The sequence below is a fragment of the Ictidomys tridecemlineatus genome, unplaced genomic scaffold (genome assembly GCF_052094955.1).
Source record: "Ictidomys tridecemlineatus isolate mIctTri1 unplaced genomic scaffold, mIctTri1.hap1 Scaffold_939, whole genome shotgun sequence".
Taxonomy (NCBI): Eukaryota; Metazoa; Chordata; class Mammalia; order Rodentia; family Sciuridae; genus Ictidomys; species Ictidomys tridecemlineatus.
In genome coordinates this window covers 108,842-131,014 of record NW_027526160.1, presented here as the reverse complement: position 1 = coordinate 131,014, position 22,173 = coordinate 108,842, and the positions used below count along the sequence as shown (strand labels likewise).

The 22,173-nt window shown below is 41.1% G+C and overlaps 1 pseudogene; it reads left to right on the top strand.

Annotated features, from left to right (window-relative positions):
• The first annotated feature begins 13,879 nt into the window (after positions 1–13,879).
• On the top strand, positions 13,880–15,404 carry LOC144374907 (atypical chemokine receptor 3-like; annotated as a pseudogene).
• The last annotated feature ends 6,769 nt before the right edge of the window (positions 15,405–22,173 follow it).

Here is a 22,173-nt window from a genome sequence, read left to right as displayed (position 1 = left end):
TTTTGAATGAAAATGTAAGAACTTTCAAAATAAAAAATATATATTTTCCTATGGCATTACTGTTTCACAAAGCTCTAATATGACAACCTTTAGTGATACACTAAGTAGAAAGTGATATGAATTTAAGGTCTTCAGATAAAAAAAAAAGAAAGTCAGAAAATGGGCAAGTAGGGTCATAATATATCTAGTATAAATAGTTAGATGCTTTAAAAACAAGTGACAACTTAAAATTAGTCAAACATTTTCAAATTTATTTTCTCCAATGAAAATAAGAGCAGATTCAGTTTGTGATAAATGTCTAATTACATCTACTTTCTATCTAATTTTTAAGCGTATAAAATAATCTCAAGTAATGTAGCATTAAGTAAATTACAGAGAAAATAGAACTGATAAAAAAGTATAAAGAATTTTTGTTTAAGATTTTTTCCACCATAACTTTAATTAATTAATTTATTTATATATGGCACTGAGTATTGAACCCAGGGCCTCATGTATACTAGGCAAGCATTCTATCACTGAGCCATAACCCCAACCCATATTAGGAATTTTCTGATATGGAAAAGCACTCAAAAATTATTAATTATAACACATACTAAAATCAAAAGAAATAATTCAAATCCTCTTACCAATTTCAGCAGGTCTGATTTTGTTCCCTCAAATGCCATGTTTTCTGAGTCTTGACAGGTTTCTTATGTCCTTTTCTACATTAGTTATATGATTAAAGCGAAGGTAGAGAGTGGTGAGAGAATCTAACCTACACACCACTGAAGGAATTTCTCTCAGTTTATTATGCTGTAAATCAAGCAACTGCAGCTTCTTCAAGTTATCAAGAGAGTCAGGCAGACTGGTAAGTTAATTTTTACTTAGAGACAGTATCATGAGATTTACTAGACAGCCCACCGCTGATGGGAGAGACTGCAGTTTGTTACTGTATATGTAAAGTTCTGTTAATTGAGTCAAGTGTTTGATTGATGCTGGCCATATGTGCATAGACCTCTTGGATAAGTCCAAACACACTGAATTCTCTTCCAGGCATATATTGCTCTTTAGTCACTTCTGCATTACTGGATTTTTTTCCTAGTCCCACATGCAGGACTTGACCACTTGATTGTATTGTCAACTTAAAAAGCCATCCCTAGTTGGGCAACATTGGAGACTTTTTTCCATCTTTGTCATCTTTCCCTTTGGTTTTAGATACTTTTTCATGGCTTTCTGTCCCTAAATCTCCAAAGGCCTTTGACACCTTTTCTCTTTCCTTGACTGATGGTACTTTGGGCTCTTTCTTTTTAGGGTGTTTTATTTTCCTAAACTACTAACTCATGGTGACTTAAACTTGGAAAAAAAAAACACAAACTTTTACATTGTTTGCTAGCAATCAAATTCAAAGATAAACAGACACCTTACACAACACCTGTCTGTCACATGTTAGATCTAAAAGCACTATTACCATTTCTGACAACTCATTCCAACTGGTAAAATGGTGCTGGTCAATCAATGATTTATTAGAATTTCTGAAATATAATAGAGAATATTAAATTACCTTCTGTTAAAATTTACATTAAGTAAATAGCCTCAGGAAAACAATCTTAAAGTTAAGGTTGCTGTGGAGAGCAGTGACAGAGAATGGGAGAGCTGTGTTTGAGATTGAGGTCTCTGATAACCTCATGGCTGTGGCATACCTGTTACCTGGGAATGTTTCTGTGCAAAGGTGCCAGAGTCCCAGTGGCTATACACTGCATGAGGAGACTGTCCTAGAGACTTACCAGCCTCAATCTTGATATCAGACACACAGCTACTGGAAACAGAGAAACTCTCTTGATAGAAAACCACAATTGTTCACTAGTCTGCTGCAACTGAACCTGTGCACCTTACAGTAACTTCAGCCAATGGGCTTTATTGAGAGCTACACAAAGCTCCTAACATTGCACACTGCAATTGTGGAATGCAACTGGGAATAGTTGCATGATGTTGCTAGCCATATAAATATATGAGTACAAAGAAAGATGCTGATGAGGCATATATAAAAAAAGATTGCTGAAAGATTTCTTTAGACCTGCTTCTCCATCAGAGAGGAGCATTCCACCTGACCCCAGCTTTATCTTCAAAAACATTTGTCTGTGTGTGAGTTTTTATTTTTCTTATCCTCCTTTTCCCCTTGCCGAAACCTGCTACTTTGAACACAATGGTCACGGAATTTTGCCACCATCCTATTACTTGATACACTATTTACTGAACACTTTATTATGTAAAATCCATTAAAAATTAATAGATCAGGCCCGCCCTTCAAGAAATTTGTAATCTAATAGAGGATTTGTAAATTAATATGTATATTTATATGAATATATATAAAAACATCACTATGATATATATATATATATATATATATATATATATATAAAACATTACTATGACAATGAAGCATAGAAGTATTTTTAGATAGCTAGTTTTTTTATCTTGTAAAAGAAAAAAAACTTTAAAAATTTTAAAAATGAACAGCATATATCCACAGCCTATATTCCTAACCAGCACCCAAAAATTGCTCTATCTTCAACTAACTATAGCTTTAGAAAACAGGGAGGAGAGGGTCATTATAATACAAAATACTTGTATGAAGATGTGAATTTGGTGTTAACATACTCTATATACAAACAGAGATATGATAAATGGTGGTATAAAGATGAATTAAGAATTGTATGCAAAAATTAAGAGAAAATAGGAAAGGTTTCAAAGTTGATAAAAGAATGGACCAGCAGTGTGACAAAAGAACAAATGGAACAAAATGATATGAATGGAAAAAAGTAAATAATTCAGGTAAAAGAGTATTAAAGTATGCCATTTAATAAACACTCTAATTGATTCTCATACAGGTATATTGGAGGGCTCACTCCTGACCAACCATGACAGAGCAATCTCCAATGATGTCTGTATTCTAGGAAACAGGAGAAAGATCAATAACAGGAAAATTATAAAAAGTTCACTGGTGAAGAAAAGTTAAGTAAAACCTTTGTGAAGGGCATCAGTCCCCCCTAAGCATTTTTAAATTTAAAATAAATTATTCTTATTTTTAACTCTTGTTAACTCTAACTGATAAAACCGCTTGGTCGGCATGCATCATTCCTGTTTGATCACAGGAATGGGAAAAATTATTGTAGGCTATGGCCTGTCTCCCACACAAGACTGCAGTTTAGACTGTCAGAAGAATTATGACAACTAACTAGGTAACATAGTATATTAATTCCTCTTAGAGTGAAACAAGCTATAGAATTTTTAATACAATCATTATCAGTGAAAACAGCTGAGAGGATCTTAGGTGAACTGGTGCTTTATTAACTGGGTAGAGTTCAAACAAGGAGAGGTAGGTGGTACACCATGAAGGGGAACACTAAGGGACTACAGACCATATGAGGTTTGGGAAGGAACACCAAGGCACTACAGACCATATGAGGACATCTGTGGATATATGCTGTTCATTTTAAATTTTTCAAATGTATTTTTCTTTTACAAGATAAAAAAACTAGTTATCTAAAAATACTTCTGTGCTTCATTGTCATAGTACTGTTATATATATATATATATATATATATATATATGTGTGTGTGTGTGTGTGTGTGTGTGTGTGTGTGTGTGTATCATAGTACTGTTTATATATATTTATATAAAATTAATATGCATATTAATTTACAAATCCTCTATTAGATTACAAATTTCTTGAAGGGAAAGCCTGCTCTATTAATTTTAATGGATTTTACATAATAAAGGGTTTAGTAAATAGTGTAACCCTCTCTGTATTACCTTCCCCACTGTCTAGACAGCATCTACACAGACTGCATGTGGATGGGCAGCCACACAACATACAGCCATCCTAAATACTAGCAGTGGGGTCACAGGGGCAGTGTGCAGGATGACTCCCAGGTTTACAGTCTAGCATCTGACATGTACATTAATAGCAAAGATCTGTGTGGCTTTAGCCCCAACTTCTTTCTCTCTTTCACCTTCCCATGGATCAGAGCAGCAGGACTCCTGGCTACTGGAGTGAGGATCTGACCTCAATGCTGGAGCATTATGCAGGAGCAACCCAAAGGGGCTGGGGTGGGGTAGATGAAGACTGTTTTGGAATATTCTAGCACTTTGTCTTTCTCCATTATGAGTGCAGATCCTTTAGGAAACCACTGTTATCTCCAAAACAAAGTGGTCAAGTGATCTGCACCACAGCTGTCAGTTTCCATGATCCACAGAGAATGTCCCCAGCAGAATCATGTACATTTATGAAGCCTCAGTACAGGAACACAAGACCTGGGTGATATCAAAGGAAGCTGCTGGTCCTGAGAGGCCAGGGACCCCATGGCTCCCATCCCAAACACAACACTAGAAGTGGGAAGAATCCCAAAGACAAGACCCATTTCCAGATTTCAAACACATACACTGTTCTGGTCCCAAAAAGAACACCAAATGCTACATGGCCTCATGCCTGGACCAGAGTGGGAAGGCCTCCCCTCCTGGTTTCCCAAGGGGAAGGTAACAGGAGCATTGTCCCTAAATTCACATCCTAGTCCTGAGTACACTAGCACAAAAGACACGAAAAATTCCAATGTATTTAACAAGTAGTAAAAAGTCAGTTGAATATCTACATATTAACCCCCATCTACCACTTGTAAAAACACTAGTTTGGAAATAAATGAAGACTTTCTAGAAAGAAAAATTAATTACCAAGTTTTACTCCTTGTCACCTAGTCTAGTCATTCCAACTTTTCTGGAGGTGCAAGAGGTGGGCAACTCACTGGATGGCAGGAGTCTGGGGTGCTGCAGCCCCTGTGCTGGCAGGAGGTGGCAGGTAGGAAGAGCCAGCTCCTGGCTTTGGGGAAAAGTTATCCAGCAGCTGTGGGCAAATGGTGAGAGCCTGCAGTCCCACACATTGGGCATGGGAGGATAATTAGCAATGGGAGTCCACAGACCTGCTGGCTGAAGATATTTTCTACATGGAGAACCTACTGGCTGGGAGATGGGTAGCAGACATTCTGAGGTGGGGATACAGGAGTCCAGATTGCACTCAGTAGCTGAGTGTGGAGTTTTCCCACTTCAGCTGCTCATGCTGGTTGGAGTTCTGACTGTCCCCAGGGCCAACCTCTTTCTCCTTGAAGCTTTCCCACTTGTCAGTAGTGATGTCTTCCTCCTCCTCCTCTCAAAACTCATGCTGCTCTTCCTCTTCCTCCTCCTCACCACTGTGCTGGTCCTGGTAGGTCTGCAAAGAGAAGGATGTGTGAGTCCAGCTCATGGCCAAGTCATCCAGTGTCCACCTTCCTGGAGCATCAGCAGAAGGGCGATATCCCCCAGTGAAGGAGACTGTCCAAGGAAAGGGGCCTAGGCCTCACTGGAAGTGGCCTCTCCATGGAGTCCAGGCATGCAGAGAGCTCCTGGATAGGGATGCTCAGTTCCCTCCTTGGAGCACTGTCTCTGCATAGAGTGGGAGGAGCACCATCCTGAAGCCAGCTCATCTCTGCACTTACACTTACTGGGTTGTATGAACTTCAATAAGGCCTCACTGAGCCTCAGTTTACCCCCCGCTGGATTTGAGGATCCTGGCTCTCTGAGTTTTGTGCTTATACGGCACAGGCACATGAACATGGAGGAGCCTGGCCTGAAGTGTTCTGCAGCCTGGGGCCATGTCTGCTCCTACCTCCCTGGAGCTCATGGATATGGTCAAGGCAGAGTCATTGCCATTCATATCATTCTCCTTCCCTGTGTCCTGGTCCCACATGATTCACTGAAACACCCCCAGGATGATCATAATCATCATGAAGTAGATGCAAACAACAATCACCATGGTGGCAGTAATCAGGAAGACTGTCAAGGGAGCAAAAGGACAAAGAGGACTGCAGAGACGTCACCCAGATAGACGCTTCCCACTGGTCCTTGGCTATCCTAGGTTTGCATACTCCACCTGATCTACCGAGAGTAGAAAGCACCAGGAACAGCTTTGCATGGTCTCAAACTTGCTGGGTCACTGTGGCTGTGGGCAGGCAATCATTTCCTTGTGTGTGATTGGGAGTGGGAACTGTGCTGCAGTGTTCCTAGCCAGGTGGGACAGGGACATCTGCCTAAGACCTATAGTGTTTCCACTTAGATGCCTCCCGTGACATTCCTGCAAATGGTTGAGGACTGAGCAGGTTGTGGCCTGACAGGTAAACAAAAAAGCAGTGCTTAGGGTGAACAAACTGTGGCTGGGCAGCCATGTGGCTGGCATGTTCCAGAAGATTGGTGGCAAGGATCTTGTTCACCTGCAGTGGACAGGATGAAAGGACTACTAGGGATGAGCTCTTCTTTGCATGGTCATTGGCAGAGTGGCGACCCCTGAGCTGTTGGGCTGGCTGCGACCCTGGTGCTGACTCACGGGGCCCTGTGTTGCAGCCAAGACCCTTGTTGGTGGCTGCAGATGTTGGGCAAGGCTGGTGCTCCAGCACCACCTATTCCAGGGCAAGGTAGGTGGCAATGGAGATGGCGCCTGGCGGGGTGCGGGCCTGCTCTGGGCCCAGATAGGGCAGTCTCAGCTGGGCACAGGCATGGGGTGCCTCCTTATTGGGCTTGGATGGGCACAGAAGGGATGCTGCAAGGGTGGCCTAGGTTGGGCACAGGTTGGGGTGCTGCTGGCCTGGCCTAGGGTGATCGCAGGTCCAGGTGCTGCCAGGATGGCCTAGGGTGGGTGCAGGCTAGGATACTCTGTGGAGCAGGGAGGGGCCACATGGTGAGCTTTAATTGAGTGAGATTCTGGTCCCCAGGCATTAGCAGGTAGAGTTCTCTTGCCCTTTCTGCAGTGCCTCATTCTGTGGGTGATAAGTTGTTCACAGTATTGTGCTGTTCCACTTTTCTTTGAACAGTTGTACATAGGGATAGTTTCGTGTTTGTCCACCTTTCTGGAAGTACGATTGTTGTAGCAAAGGCCTGCAGTCTTTTCAATATGAAATCCCTGAGACAAAATAATTTATCCTTGGTTTTTCTTTTACCAATACAATTTACCTTTATTCTTCTTGTAAGAATTGCTGTAGAGTGCAGACTTAATTCTCACCCAGAACATTTACTGACCTTGATAACTGACACTTGAATATTTTACAGTGTTTAGCACTGTAGTTAACAATTAAATTCCATAATGGGAAACTCTAAATACAAGAGGTATGTGCCCATTCCAAATGATCTTTTATCTTCAACTGAAAATCTTAACATTGATGTGAGTACTCAATGTGTTTAGATTTTCACAAAAGGGAAAACAGGTCCTCAGCCACTTAAGGAAGAGTGCCTTCCTGCCTTCCACAACCACTTGCTAGTCTGCACGCCTGCACATGGCCTTCTAAATTATCCCTTTCCTTACTTTTTTTTAATGAGAGTAGTTGCAAGGATTGGCTTAAATAATGTAAAAACCCAACCACACTGTTACTGGTTATTGTTTACTCTTATTCTGTTATCATCTTTCCTTTGCTTACAACTTTTCTCCCTTTGAAGGATCAAGAAGATGCTTTCTCCTTCACAGGTTTTCACTATTTCACCCAGCTAGAATAAATTCTAATGTCTTATAGCATTTTTTCTAAATCTTTGATGTAGTACTTGGAAGCTTCTGTCTAGTGTTAAACATAAATAAACTCCTTCAGACCACAGATTGTCTTTCTTAGAGACTTCAGGACATTGCATGCTCAACCAGTTAGAGCTGAGCTTTTTGAGTGAATTAATGTGTAAGATGACATTAACTAGCCAAGTTTGATTTTTCCTTTTCTGCCACACATGTGTAGATGTTCTCCAGGTTTCCACCTGTGACCTTTTCTACCTTGTAATTTCATCAGTTCTTTGGCGCTATCTTTACTAAACAAATGGATTCACCAGTATTCCCATATTTAACCTTGGGTCTGATTCAACCTACCATAACTCAAATGCAATATTCCACAACTAAAGTCATCATTACATTATCTAGAGCTGCACCTGACCTAGGGAAATGCTTTTTTGACTGTTTTTTTGTTTTGTTTTGTTTTGTTTTGTTTTGTTTTTTGGTGCTAGGGATTGAACCCAGAGTTGATTATACACTGAGCCACCTCACCAGCCCTTTTTACAGTTTTTTCTTTAGAGACAGGGTCTCACTAAGTTGCTGAGGCTCATTTTGAGCTTGTAATCTGCCTGACTCAGCTTCCTAGGCTACTGGAATTACAGGTGTGTGCCATTGTGCCTAGCCTGGGGCTAGTAGTTTTTGGTTTTGGAGTAAGTACATAAATGTTTGAAGAGTTTTTTATCTATATTTTTATCTTACTTTTAAGGTGATGTTACTCAGACCCTTTTGAAAGCACTTGTCTGATCCATTGTTTTTACATGGGAAAAAATCTTCCTTTGTGAAAATAATCTCTTCAGCAGAGGCTGTGTCCTATAGAGGGAAGGCTGTCTACTAGAGAGGGGAGACACAGGGCAAAACACCTGACATGCAGAGGGGTGTTTTGAGTATTAAATTGACAATGCCCTTTCCAAACATGTAAGGAGGACTTTCAAATGACAATCAGTATAAGAGTGAATCTTTATGGAAGATAAGAATGAGGTTTAACGTTTAAGATACAGAGGAAGAGGTATAACATCAGTACAGGGAAAAATAAAGTCTGAACTAGAAGGCAAGATAAATAATTATGTCATTTCTGCATTTAGGGGAAAAGGAGATTTCAAAAGCACCTGTTGTAACTAGTTATGTGTGTGAGTAATAGAGTGCCTACCTAGTATGTGCAAAATCCTGTATTAAATCCCCAGTACTGCAAAAACAAAATGTTGGTTCACACTATTAAGTACTGCATAGAGGTCAAGGAGTGTAAGGCCCAGAAGGCAGTCAAAATCACTTTTTAGTCTTAGAAGTTGAAATTTATTTACCTTTGGAGTGAAAAGCAATCAGTTTAAGTTTAATTATAAGAAATTGGAAACTTTCTTAAAATGCTTTACTTCTTATAATATTTTTAATTGAATTAGTTGTAAAATTTGGAGCCTGGACTTATCCTTTGACTTTTCTTCCCATTTACAATTCATATGTTTTGCTAATTGAAAATTCTAATATTGAGTAATATGTGACATTTGTTAGCTCAGAGATCCTGTTGCAAACCTCGGATGAGTTATGTATCTGTGATTCTTCTCAGTGGAACTCAAATGCAATAGACATGTTGCCATGCAGTGAAAAATGTGCTAATGTTCACCTGGAAAAACTGTGTTTTAATGCAGTACATTCTCTTGTTCACACTGATTCTTCTCATTTTTATTGCATACTTTATATCTTTATATGCTGACATTGCAGCTGCTCCTTCTCATCCATGTTTTGTATATTCTAGCACATATTCTCATTCCTGAGATTCTACACAATGGAATGTCATTTGGCTATGTTTAAATATATGCAAATATTTCTGTTCTTGGAGTGGTCACTCTCAAATATTTAGCACACATAATTGACTTTACAGAGTCTAACATTAACCAACGTATACTGAACTGAACCTACATCCTTTTTGTGGTGCAGTACATCTGTAATCCCAGTGACTGAGAAGGCTGAGCTAGGTTCAGAGCCAACATGAACAGCATAGTGAGGCCATATCACAAAATAAAAATTATAATGTAACAATAAGGCACAAGGGGGATTCATCTGTTATCTCCTTCACATGATAGACTTTTGTTTTGTTTTTGTACCAGGGATTCAACACGCTGGAACCTATCCACAGAGCGAGTACCCAGACCAAGAAGGCTGCAGTATCCGTCGCAGGTCCACAGGGGTCGCAGCCAGCGCGGGAGACCGCGAAATTGCAGGCAGGCGGGCCTGGTGAGTTTGAAAATAGCCTTGCACCAGGGGGCGGGTCCAGCGCTAAGCCACTTCTCTCTGCTAATCCTCCTCAGGCAGGCGAGGAGGCTTCACCAGATGGCAGGTGTGTGGGCAGGCGATCTTTCTTTTCAGCCTAAGGTGAGAGCAGCTACCAGTGCAGTACAGAGATTAAGATAGGCAGTGTTAAAAGATGAAACTGAAAGGTACTGAGAATTATGCACAAAGAATTAACATAACTTTTGGCCATTAGGAGATTCCTGGTATTGCCAGAAGAGGAAAATGAAAGACAAACTGGCAGGATTATGAATGAACCTTCTTCATGAATACAGGTGGTTCTATGACTTATATTATGTGTGTGTATGTGTGTATAATCTAAATGTACAACTTTCCATAAGATAAGAGTAGAAAAATGTTTATTAGCATTTAAAAAAAAAGACAACTTTATGGAGAAACCTACCAAGTATTTAAGAAACAGATAATTCCAGTAATTTTTAAGTTTTTAAAGAGTATTTAAAAAGAAGTAAAACATCCAATTTTTCAAAACAGATATTACAATGATTATAAATCCTGCCAGGATTGGATTATAAAAATCAGATCAGACAAATATATTACATAGTGTGTATGGTAGGTGTCCCAAAATGATTTTTGAGTGAGTTAAAATATTAACTTCAAGAAGGCTGAAATGAGATAACATAGTTGACTTCAAGCATTTGAAGGGTTTCCACATGGAAGACACTTGTTCTCTTTACTTCATTAGGTAGTATTAGGATCTTTAATGTCTGGAGTTGTTCAGATTTAGACAACTACCTCATGAAGCACTGACCCTTTCTTGTTTCTTTTTGTAGCACTAGGGATGGAACCCAGGACCTTGAGCATGCTAGGCACGTAATCGATTACAGAGCTATATGCCCAGCCCCTTCTTGCTCTATAATAATTTAAAGCAGAATATGAACATATTGTAGGATGCTATAAAAATATTGTGGAATTGAGTTTTCAAATGACTTTTAGGCTGTAATCCTTACAGGATTTTATTATGGTTTGATCTCCATTGTCCTTCACAAGTGTCATATACTAAAGGCTTGGTCCCAGCTGATGGCACTACTTCTAGGAGGTGGACAATGTAGGATGTAGGGCCTAGTTGAAGGAAGTGAAGTCATTGGGTTTGTGCCCTTGAAGATTATACTTGGACTCAACTCCAAACCATCCCTTTCTGTCTCTTTCCTGGCAGCCATGAAGTGAGCAGTTGGTTCTACTACATTCTCTTTGCCATGATATTCTGTCTTGCCACAAGCCCCAAACAACAGATCCAAGCCACCATGGGCTGAAACCAGGCAGAAACAAATCTTTTCTCCTTTAAGGTGATTTTTCTCGGAAAGTCTGATTAATATAGATTCTAAAGAATCACTTCAGAATTAGGAGAGGGGTGAAAGTAAAGGGATAGAAAAGCTAATCAAATAAATTTTTAATCCCCATTTTTTCGTCTGTAATAATAGTTTTAACATTCTGGTATTTCTGCTACAGTATAGAATCAATAAAGATTCTTTCAGGGCTGGGGATGTGGCTCAAGCAGTAGCATGCTGGTCTGGCATGCACAGTGTGCTTGGTTCAATCCTCAGCACCACATACAAATAAAATAAAAATATTGTGTCCACCGTAAACTAAAAAATAAATATTAAATATCTCTCTCTCTCTCTCTCTCTCTCTCTCTCTTAAAAAAATTTCAAAAAGAGTCTTTTACATTTAGATTTGATGAGGACATACATAGCATGTGTGCTTGCTCTCTCTCATGCTCTTTCCTTCACTCTCTGTCTCTCTCCCTGTGCACACACACACTCACACATTGCTTGCTTCAACCTTGGACAGTAACAGCTGTGTCTCTGCACCACACCTTCCATGGTGGTGCCACTCCCAACCCCTGAGGGGAGAGAAGGGTGTGACTGCAGGATGGACCCCCTGTCCCAAAAATCCTGTGAGACTCCAGGCCCAGAGGGCAGAGGCAGAAGCAACAGGGCTAGATCAGAGTCCCTGAGCCTTCCCATTGTCCAAGTCCACTCTGGCCTGGAGGATACTGAAGATTGGCAGCTGCCAGGTGCAAGGGATGTGTCAGAATTGATTTGAGGAGGGGCCTAGAAGAACACTGCTCAGCCACAGGAGGAGGTTTCTCTTATTCTGTGCCCTTGCCCTTGTCTGGGACCATTCTCTTTGGACTGCATCAGGGCCACAGTGTGCATGCCCTGGAGGGAAAGGGAGGGCAGGCCAGAAAAGCAGCCCAGGTGTGAGAGAGTGGCAAATGGGTTAAAATACTAGTGCAGGCTCTCAAAGGCTCAGGGTCCTTCATTTCTTTGGGCTCTAGGATTTAATGCTGTCCCTGCCAAGTACCCAGGCTATGCCAGTAGGGCAGAGAATTGCCACAGCCACCTCCAACAAAGCATTTTTGGGTTTCCATGCCTGTGGGGCTCCTCTACTTCCAGTGACTATGAGAGCAGATGAGATTTGGGGAAGAAATAGTGCCTTAAACTAAGTCAAACTGCAAATGTGTTCCATTTTAAGGAAATGGGAAGGAAGAAGCAGGGCTGCTGCCAGAGGCCTCTGCACTGGAGCCATGTGAAAGAGCAGGGGCAGCATCCATCTGGGTTCACAGGTGCAGGGTGAGAGTCTGCGCAGACACTTTGGGGAGGTGGCAGGAGTATCTTCAGGGCAGCTTGGGGTGGCTGGATAAACCAAGATCAGTTTGGGAGGCCAGGAGCCCATCTTCTGGCATCACCCTCCACAGCCTTGTTAGGCAGATATCCTTTTGGAATCCTTGAAGCTGTCTTAGGACAGGACATCTGCTGATGAGGGTTTGTTTGTCCTGATTCTGTGTTGCCCCCTGTGAGTGGCCTCCTGTGTCTGAATGTCAGCTTCCAAACACTTGGGGTCACTGGGCTGTGGGGATTTCCTGGCTGCTGGGCCAGTGACCTGGTTGTAGAGCAGAGGGTATATCACTACCCTGGGATTATCAGGCCTTCTTTCTGCACATGAAGCCTGGGTTGGACAACCAGGAGGGGATCCTACAACCACCTCTATCCCCTACCTCCCACAGAGGGAGCTGCCAGGCCTCCCACAGTCTTCCTTGTTGGGATTCAGGAGTGGGCCACCTGTTAAGTTTTGAGGCTGTGGAGGTAGGCAGCAGGTGTCTTCCATAGTTAGGGACTCTGTTCCATGCTTTCCTAAGGAGGGCCTGATTCAGCTGCATGTCCTCTGTGGGTTCCTGGGCCCTCTTTGTGGGTGGATGTTATGCAACAGTTTCCCAAGTGGAGAAGAGCCAAGATGAGGTTTTGCATTTCTGCTAAAGAGGAGAAGCTGATTGCTTCTCCTGGACAGTTGCAGGTGACAGGTCATTGAGTAATATGTATCCCCCTTCATATTTGGGGATAGGCCCTTTGTCCCTAAGGTAATGCTGAGGTGAGTGAAGGTGTTCTAGTGCAGCAGACATGGTCAGGATAACCAGTATATCTTATGTTGGACACTATTGGTTGGAGGAGCCATAATTCCAACCTTGGAATGTTCCTGCTTTGGTTTCTGAAACAGTTGTCAAGGCCACTTGGCACACATTGACTCTTATCCTGGATCCTGCAGAAGTTGCTATGTGTAACATGGAGTCACTTTGAGTAACTCATGGTAGCCTGAATCTTGGCTAGTCACCACCTGTGGCAAGTGACAGAACTGCCACCTACATAGAGGAGACAAGTCAAGTCTGGTGTTTCTTTGGCCCTGTACCATGTTGATTTCACACTCTGAGCACAGCCAGGCTGATGGTGTCTGAAGAAGACAGCCAATGAAAGATAGAAAACCAACATTGTGTCTGTCTTTGGACACTGTATCAATGAGACTCTGGCTGTTTGTTTATGATTGATTGATTGATATCTTTTCTCCTTTCTATGTGAGACACCTCAGAACTTGGGCAAAACTGCTGGGCCTTATTAGGACCCCAGAAAAATGTTTTGACTGGAAGTCGAGGTTCCCTGATGAGTGATTTCTCTCTCCCATCTCTCTGGGTTGCTGTAGGTCCTTCTCACTCCCCCTACCATGGATATGCATCTCTTTGACTACACAGAGCCAGGAAACTTCTCTGACATTAACTGGCCATGAAACAGCAGCAACTGCATCCTGATTGATACAGTGCACTGCCCAACCATGCCCCACAAAAGCATCCTACTCTACACACTTTCCTTCATTTACATTTTCATCTTCGTGATCGGCATGATTGCCAACTCTGTGGTGGTCTGGGTGAACATCCAGGCCAAGAACACAGGCTATGACACCCACTGCTACATCTTGAACCTTGCCATCACGGACTTGTGGGTGGTCATCACCATCCCCATCTGGGTGGTCAGCCTGGTGCAGGACAACCAGTGGCAAATGGGTGAGCTAACCTGCAAGGTCACTCACCTCACCTTCTCTGTCAACCTCGTTGGCAGCATCTTCTTCCTCACATGCATGAGCATCGACTGCTACCTCTTCATCACCTACTTCACCAGCACCTCCAGCCGCAGGAAGAAGATGGTGTGCCACATCGTGTGCGTTCTGGTGTGGCTGCTGGCCTTGTGCTTGTCTCTGCCCAACACCTACTACCTGAAGACTGTGGTGTCTGCTTCCAACAATGAGACCTACTGCTGGTCGTTCTACCCTGAGCACCGCATCAAGGAGTGGCTGATCGGCATGGAGCTTGTCTCTTTTGTCTTGGGCTTCATTGTCCCCTTCTCCATCATCACTGTCTTCTACTTCCTACTCTCCAGGGCCATCTCAGCCTCTGGTGATCAGGAGAATCAGAGTATCCGGAAGGTCATCTTTTCCTATGTGGAGGTCTTCCTTGTGTGCTGGCTCCCCTATCACGTGGCAGTGCTGCTGGACATCTTCTCCATCCTGCACAACCTCCCCTTCACCTGCCAGCTGGAGAACACGCTCCTCACAGCACTATATGTCACACAGAGCCTGTCCCTGGTGCACTGCTGCATCAATCCTGTGCTCTACAGCTTCATCAACCACAAGTACAGGTACAAGCTGATGAAGGCCTTCACCTTCCAGTATTCTGCCCAAATAGGCCTCACCCAGCTCACCAACATCACCAGAGTGTCAGAGACAGAGTACTTAGTGCTGGAGCAAAACTCCAAATGACCTGCTGTGCAGAGGCCACGTCATGGAGCTTGTGAACATGGCTTATGGTCTTCATAAGAGAGCAAGGGAGCTTTGGGCCTTGATGCCCAAGTGACATGAAGAGGAGAAGGCGTGACATTGTGCATCTTACTCTCTATCCAGTGCTGTCTGTCAAAGTCAGCTTCAGGAAACACTTGACTGGACATCTATACAACAGAACCTTCTGCTCTTCCTGAAATTTTTATATGTTGAATTGTATTTAAGTCTTCATTTTCTCACTATTGGCATACTGCATAAAAAGTATTGGAAAGTTAAATGTATTTTAAATATTGCATGGGAGGTATAATCCTACTCAGATTGCTGTAGTTTTAAGATTAGTTTGACTTTAGTTTTACTAAGGGTGTCATTTTTAACTAATTTAAAGTTATGTATTTATATACATGTATATGCATATATATAAATGTACACCATTCTTCACTGAAATGTGTTCTTTATAAAAGTTTTATATCTCTGTGGTAGGTTGTATTTGCACAGGATATGGAACAAAAATGGCTTCATAATGCTGTTTGGGATGTTAATAGTTTTGCAGAGTTACATTTAAAACAAAAGAAGACTATTACAGGCTACAAACCTATGCATAGAATGAACAGAGTTCTCTTAGTCTGTAAGTTATTTCTTTAATAAAGAACTTTGTTTCCTAAAAGTGCATTCCTGAAAGTGTGAAAGTGTGCCAGCATTGAGGTAGCATTCATGATGTTGCTATGTGGACACACCTGGCACACACATTCAAGCTGAGCAAGAATAAAGAGAGAACTGCCACAGAGCAAACTGGAGGGTTAGTGTGGGTGAGTGGCATGAAAGGCACATCATTCAAAGTGCTGAGTGTGTTTTAGAAGCTCTTCAGGTGGTTTTGGGGAGGGAGGTGGTGGGCAGATGTCTGGAGATGGAAATGCAGGAAATGTGAGCCTGGATCAGCCAGGGCTCCTCTGCTCCCAGCACCAGTGTGACATCCCCTCCCACAATCCCTGTTGAAGGTTGAAGGCAGCGCTGCTTTTACATTCTTAGCAGACCTAAGAAAAAGCTGCACAGGAAATGCATACTTTCTACTTACCATAGACCAACTAATTACATTTCTCCCCTGTCATCTGCACCAGATATAACCCAAGATCTCCTGAAACCTGGAAAGTGCCTGACTCATTATGTATATTTTATGTATTTACTACACATTCTCCTAGACATACACATTTACCGTACAGTTTAATTTATAAAGTAGACATAGAGATCAACAATTTTGAAAATTAGAATGACTATATAATTTTCTGTAATAAAAGTTATTTAAAACTTAGGAATTATGTATTTCTAGAGTATCCCATTTAGCCTTTTGGGGGGCTGCAAGTAACTGAACTGCAGAAAGTGAGCCTGTAACAAATAGAAGGCTATTGACTGTGCTTGAGGCAGTAACCAAACTCTGGCTTCTGCATTTCCACATGAACCTTCACTGGGAGGACTCCTTGGAGGAGCACTATCAGAGCCACAGGAGCCACAGCCTTCTACAGACCTGGCTTTTGGGTAGGAGCTCAGGGAAGTGTCCTTCCCATCTTAGCACAGGTGAGGCCATACACAGGTGGGTCTTCTTGAGATCCAGGGGCTACTGCCCTTTTGGAATGTCCCTGAACATATGGACTCACCAAGACTCACAGCCCAGGGGTCCCTCGGGGTTACAGATAGCACCATTTGCAAAGGCTGCCCAATCTGAGTTCTGAGGCCAGGCATTGTGGCATGCTGACTCCAATATGCTTGACACATGTTCACAGGTTCATGCATACTGTCATGAATGCTATAATAACAGCAGATCTATAAGTGAAAATGCAAGAGAAAGGAAAAATAACACAAGGAACACACAAAGTTGGGGGAAATCATAACATGATAAACACTTATTACCATTAAAATGGGGTCATGTTTACCCTGAGGCTTCTAGAGGTCAAGTTCAAACAGGAAACTCCCAACCAGTGAATTGAGGAGGAGAATGGAGAACAGAAAAGCTGAACTTACGTTGAGTGTTCAGGCCCCTCCCACTCAGTGTGGACCCCTCCTAGCCCAGGAGTTCAGGCATATAGATGCATAGTGCTGGGTTTAGGTGGGGTTCCTTATCCATTCACAGAAGTCTCCTGTGCCACCCAACTTTAGTGACTCCTATTGCCCTTGCTTAGTGGGACCATGGACTACTTTCTTACCACTCTGTAGAGCCGGGTGACCACTCGGTAGCTTTCACCCACTCTGAGGTGCAGAGCAGTTAGGAGGTTTGTGGAGAGCAGGCTGTGCTGGCTCCAAGCCATTCCACACTATGCAGAAGAACACTGCCCATACCTGAGATACCCTGTTTTATAAAGCAGCAGATTTTCCTGGGCTACACACTTCTGAGTCCAAGTGATGAGGCAGAATGACTCATGCCTTGTCAGACCAAGTGGATAACCACCAGATGCTGGGTATACAAAATTTACTGGAAAGAATTAACCCAACTGGGCACAATGGTGCATGTCTGTAATCCTAGACTCACAGAAAGCTGAGGCAGGAGGATCACTGGTGTCAGGCTAGCCTAGGCAACTTAGTGAGTTCCCATCTCAAAATAAAAAATAAAACTCTGACAGGTAGCTCAGTGGAAACATGCCATGCTATGAGGTTCAATCCCCAGAACAACACACAAAGAAATAAGAAAGAAGGCAATGACCCAGCTGTGCAGCAGCAGCATAAGGCACAAATAGATACATAAGTGAATCAGGTTAGTAAAAAAATTACTCCCTGTGCATTCACTAAATTAAATCAGAGACACATGGACTCCTGGGCACATCAGAACCTCATCCAGAAAACCAGGACCATGAGCTTACCAGACACTGCAGACTCATCACTGGAACACCAGGAGAGGCACGTGGGACTGTGGCAGTGGCATTTCCTTCTTCATCTTGTGTTTTAGTAATCTGACTTTTTTCTCGTTCTTCCTTCATTAGCATGGACAGAGGTTTATCTATTTTATTTTTCAAAGAACATCTTTTTGTCTTGTCATTTATTTCACTTGTTTCTTTTGTTTGAATTTCATTGGTTTCAGCTCTGATTTTTTATTTATTTCCTGTCTTTACTGCTTTGGGTGTTGATTTGTTCTTTTTCTGGGGCTTTGAGATGTAGTGTTAGAGATTTTTACATGTTGTATAAGTGTTCCCATTTACCTCTAAGAATTTTTTTGTATTTCACCCTTGATTTCTTCAACTGTCCATTCACCAATCAATAGTGTATTATTTAGTCTCAATTTGTTAGATATTTTACTTTATCATTGATATCTAATTTCATTCCATTGTGATCTGAGAGAATGCAGAGTATTATCTGTTATTTTGTATTTATTAGGACTTCCTTTGTTGTGTAAGTTATAGTCTATTTTAGACAATCAGCCTTGCTGTGGAGAAAAAAAGTATATTTGTTCATTGATTGATGAAATATTATCTATATCTATATCTATATCTATCTATCATATATATATATATATATATATATATATATATAAATATCTTTCAATTCTAAATTACTGATTATATTTTTTTGTTCTATGGTATATTTAATTAGATTTTTTGGGAAAAAGACTCTACTAAGTGGAAAAAAGATGAGCAACTGAATGGGAAAAATATTTAGAAAGGTCATACCTGACATATTATTTGTATCTGGAATGTATAAATGCATATAGACATGTATACACAATTAAAATTATTGAGGTGTATGTGTGTGTGTGTGTGTGTGTGTGTGAGTTTGTGGATAAAATTTTATTTTCAAAATTAACCTTTAAATTATGTTTAATTGCAGGTGAATATTTATATTGTTTGAAACTTTTTGATTGTTTTGTTGTCCTGGTAGTTGTACACAGGGACATGTGTGTTCTTGGCAAGAACAACAGCACTTACATCACATCCCAAGCCTTTTCATGTTTGAGACAGGATGTGTATATATTCCCTGGCTACATGGATAACATCAGCCTGCCTCAGCATCCCAAAGATCTGCAAATACAGATGTGGCCCTCTTCAACCAGGGCATATTGAGTCATTTGGGGAGTAATTGGATGGAACCAATACTTCAGAGACACTAGAAGTTATCATGGACAATGCATATGGAAATTTTTCTGCTGAAGGAAATATTAAAATTACAATGGAAACAAGGAACTTCACACAGTGTACTATGTCATGTTGTAATAGTAATTTTCCAAGGAACACTGCACATCATTTTTTGTGTTCACACACACACTCCCACACACACACACACACACACACAAAGAAATCACACATATACTTTTACCAGTGAGCTCCATTCTCCTTTAATTTCCTTCCTCTTCAGTTTTTGTATTGGGATGCACACTGTTTTTTGAAGCCTCCCTCCTTGTGCCTATTATACCTGACATATATTGTCTTTGCTTCCCTGGTGCTACCTCAGATATTGATCTGCTTTTGTACTGGGCAGTAACTTCTTTCCCTGTAACTTATGCCTTTCCCTCTCTAGTCCCCTAGGGTATAGACTTCAGAGGGCTGCTTTTCCATCACAATGCTGTCAACAGTTTATATATTTCCACCCAAAATTGGGTGTGAGGTAAGAGTCTGATCCAGTATCAGGTGCCATGGAGGGTGACAGTTCTAGACAGGGATGTACAGAGACTTGATGAGTGATGGGATCAGCCAGAGGCAGGGGATGTTGAAAGTGCAAAAGGCTCAATCATAACACAGAGACAAGGATTAACTCTATATATTTGTCTGATGGTAATACAGGTATGATGTTGCTCATGGCTGGCCTGTTGAACCACGTCCCCAGCCTTCCTTACCATGTAAATATTCTTGGAAGGAAACATGGACCATTTTGGGTCAGCACCTCATCTATCTTCTGGTTCCTTTCATGTTTTCTGGAACCTAGTCTGAAGCTTAATGCAGCTTTGTCTGAGCAGATATTAACAGTGGTCAAAGGGATTAGGGAACAAAAAAATACAAAAAAAAAAAAAACAAGAATGTCCACGAATCACCCCAAACTGACCTGATCACACTGGGCCATTATTTAATAATACAAAGAATGTATTTGTTCTTTAAGTCATTGTTCTATTGGATTCCTTGCTATAAGAGCTTGGTTCTTACCCTAAAACATGCACTCCATATGCTATTCATAAAAGGAAGTTGTATTTATTAGCATTCTGCTGAAAAAAAATGAGAGCAATAATGGAGTTTAACTGTATAATAAAGAACTAGATGGCATATAACTTGAAATAGAATATGTGCATATTTGTGTGACATACACATCAGTTAATTATTCTTCTAATAATATCCTTTAACCAGAACTTCCATGGGGTACTTTTCATTGATATTCTTTACTTAGCCCACAGTCCCCTTAATAAATGATAACCTCCTTCCCAAGTTCAATACTGTATTGCTAATATTCTGTGTCTCATTATAGTGTGTGACCCAGTGTCAAACTTTTCTTTATGAGAAATTTCATTCTCAACTATCAGTTTGCCTTTTAAGTACATAACAGTTACTTTTCTTGCCTTTCTAGCTAGCTACCTTTTCAAAGAGAATCTTTCTTAGAGTCAATTTTTTAATTTATCCTTTTTGTGTTACATAATTTCCCTGGTGGTTCATGTTCATTTTCCCATTCCTCAGATTATGAGTTATATGAGGATGGTTCTCATTTCTATGTCTAACTTTTATGACTTGCATTTCCAACTGCGTAACATATATTTTCAAGTAAGTGTTCAGCCAGAAAAGCAAACATAGATATTCATATATTGGAAAGATTTTTAAGTCACTTAGTAGCAGACACTGTGCTAGTTATTATAATGACCAGTAAAAAGCATAAAGCCTCTGCCCCATGAAGCTTATATGCTATGGGTCAGGAATTACCTAAAGGCCCTATGGGAAGGGGAACAGAAAGTCCAAGGCAGTAAAGATCAGGATCTTTCTAGCTGAAGGGGGAAGTAATGAAACACAGAAGAAGCAGGCACAGGATAGATTTGCATGTCTTGTAAGCCAGAAATGTTTAAGCAAGCTTGGTCATCTTTGCCTTGAAAAGATTACTGTGGATCTGGGAATGTATCACATGTTTGGAGAGCAAAGGTGAGTTAAAGATAAAGGTTATTTGGAATTTTTGTAGGCAAAATGGACAGGATTGGTTTATAAGTGAATATAGAGTGGCAGGTAAGAGATGACATGAATCATTTCAAAGCTTCTTGGCATGGACCACTGGAAGGATTGTGGTACCATTCACTGAGGTGGGGACTGTTGGACAAGGACAAGGGGTAAAAGCTAAGATAGGTGCTAAATAGGCAGCTGGATATCTTGACTGATACTTTATAGTATCTGGTGTGGAGATATGATTTTTAAGTTTTATATGATGATGATAACAAGGCTTGGGTGTGATTTCCTAGGAAAAGAATATATAGTGAAAAGGAGCAAAGTCAAGACACAAACTCCAGAAACAAAGTCCTAAGTGTTAGAGATTGTGCCAGAAGATATGGCTGAGAAGGAGGGGCCAGAGTAGCAGGAGAAAAACCAGTGGTGGAAGACAATGTTTTCAGAAGGAGGAAATACTCAACATTGTACATGAAGCTCAATGAATTAAGGAAGAATTCCAAAATAGTCAAAGGACCTAGTGGAGTAGAGGCCTTGAGACATTAATACTACAGATGGAATGATGGGTGGAAGCCAGTTCAGAGATACCTGAAAGGGAGGGAGAGATAATAAAAGGAGAGGGCCAGCATATGTAGCTCTGGAAGGAAGATGAGATAGGAAAGATTCGAGGAGGAGACATGGGATCCATGGTGATGTGTCTTAATGGGAGCTTCTGGGACACATTTAAATGTGCATGGGAAAGGTCCAGTTAGGAGAAAAATGGAGATTCATAAGTTTTCTGAGATGATTTTGCTTCAAATTCCTAACTCTCTACTTTTCCATAGTCCTCTTAGATTACCCCAAATGGAGATTTCTATTCCAGTACAAGTGTGAATAGAGTTGTAATCAATATTTTAATTTAATTCTTTCCGATTTACCCAAATAGAAATTGAAGGTGTTTACTGAGAGTGATAAAAATTCTGTGAGTGTTTATGTGTGAATATGTGCACATTCAGGCGTGTTTGGGAAGGGGTGTTTGTAAAAGTTTCAAGACTCTAGGGAAGTAGTGTAGTCATATGTCACTAATTTGAAGTTTTGAAAACA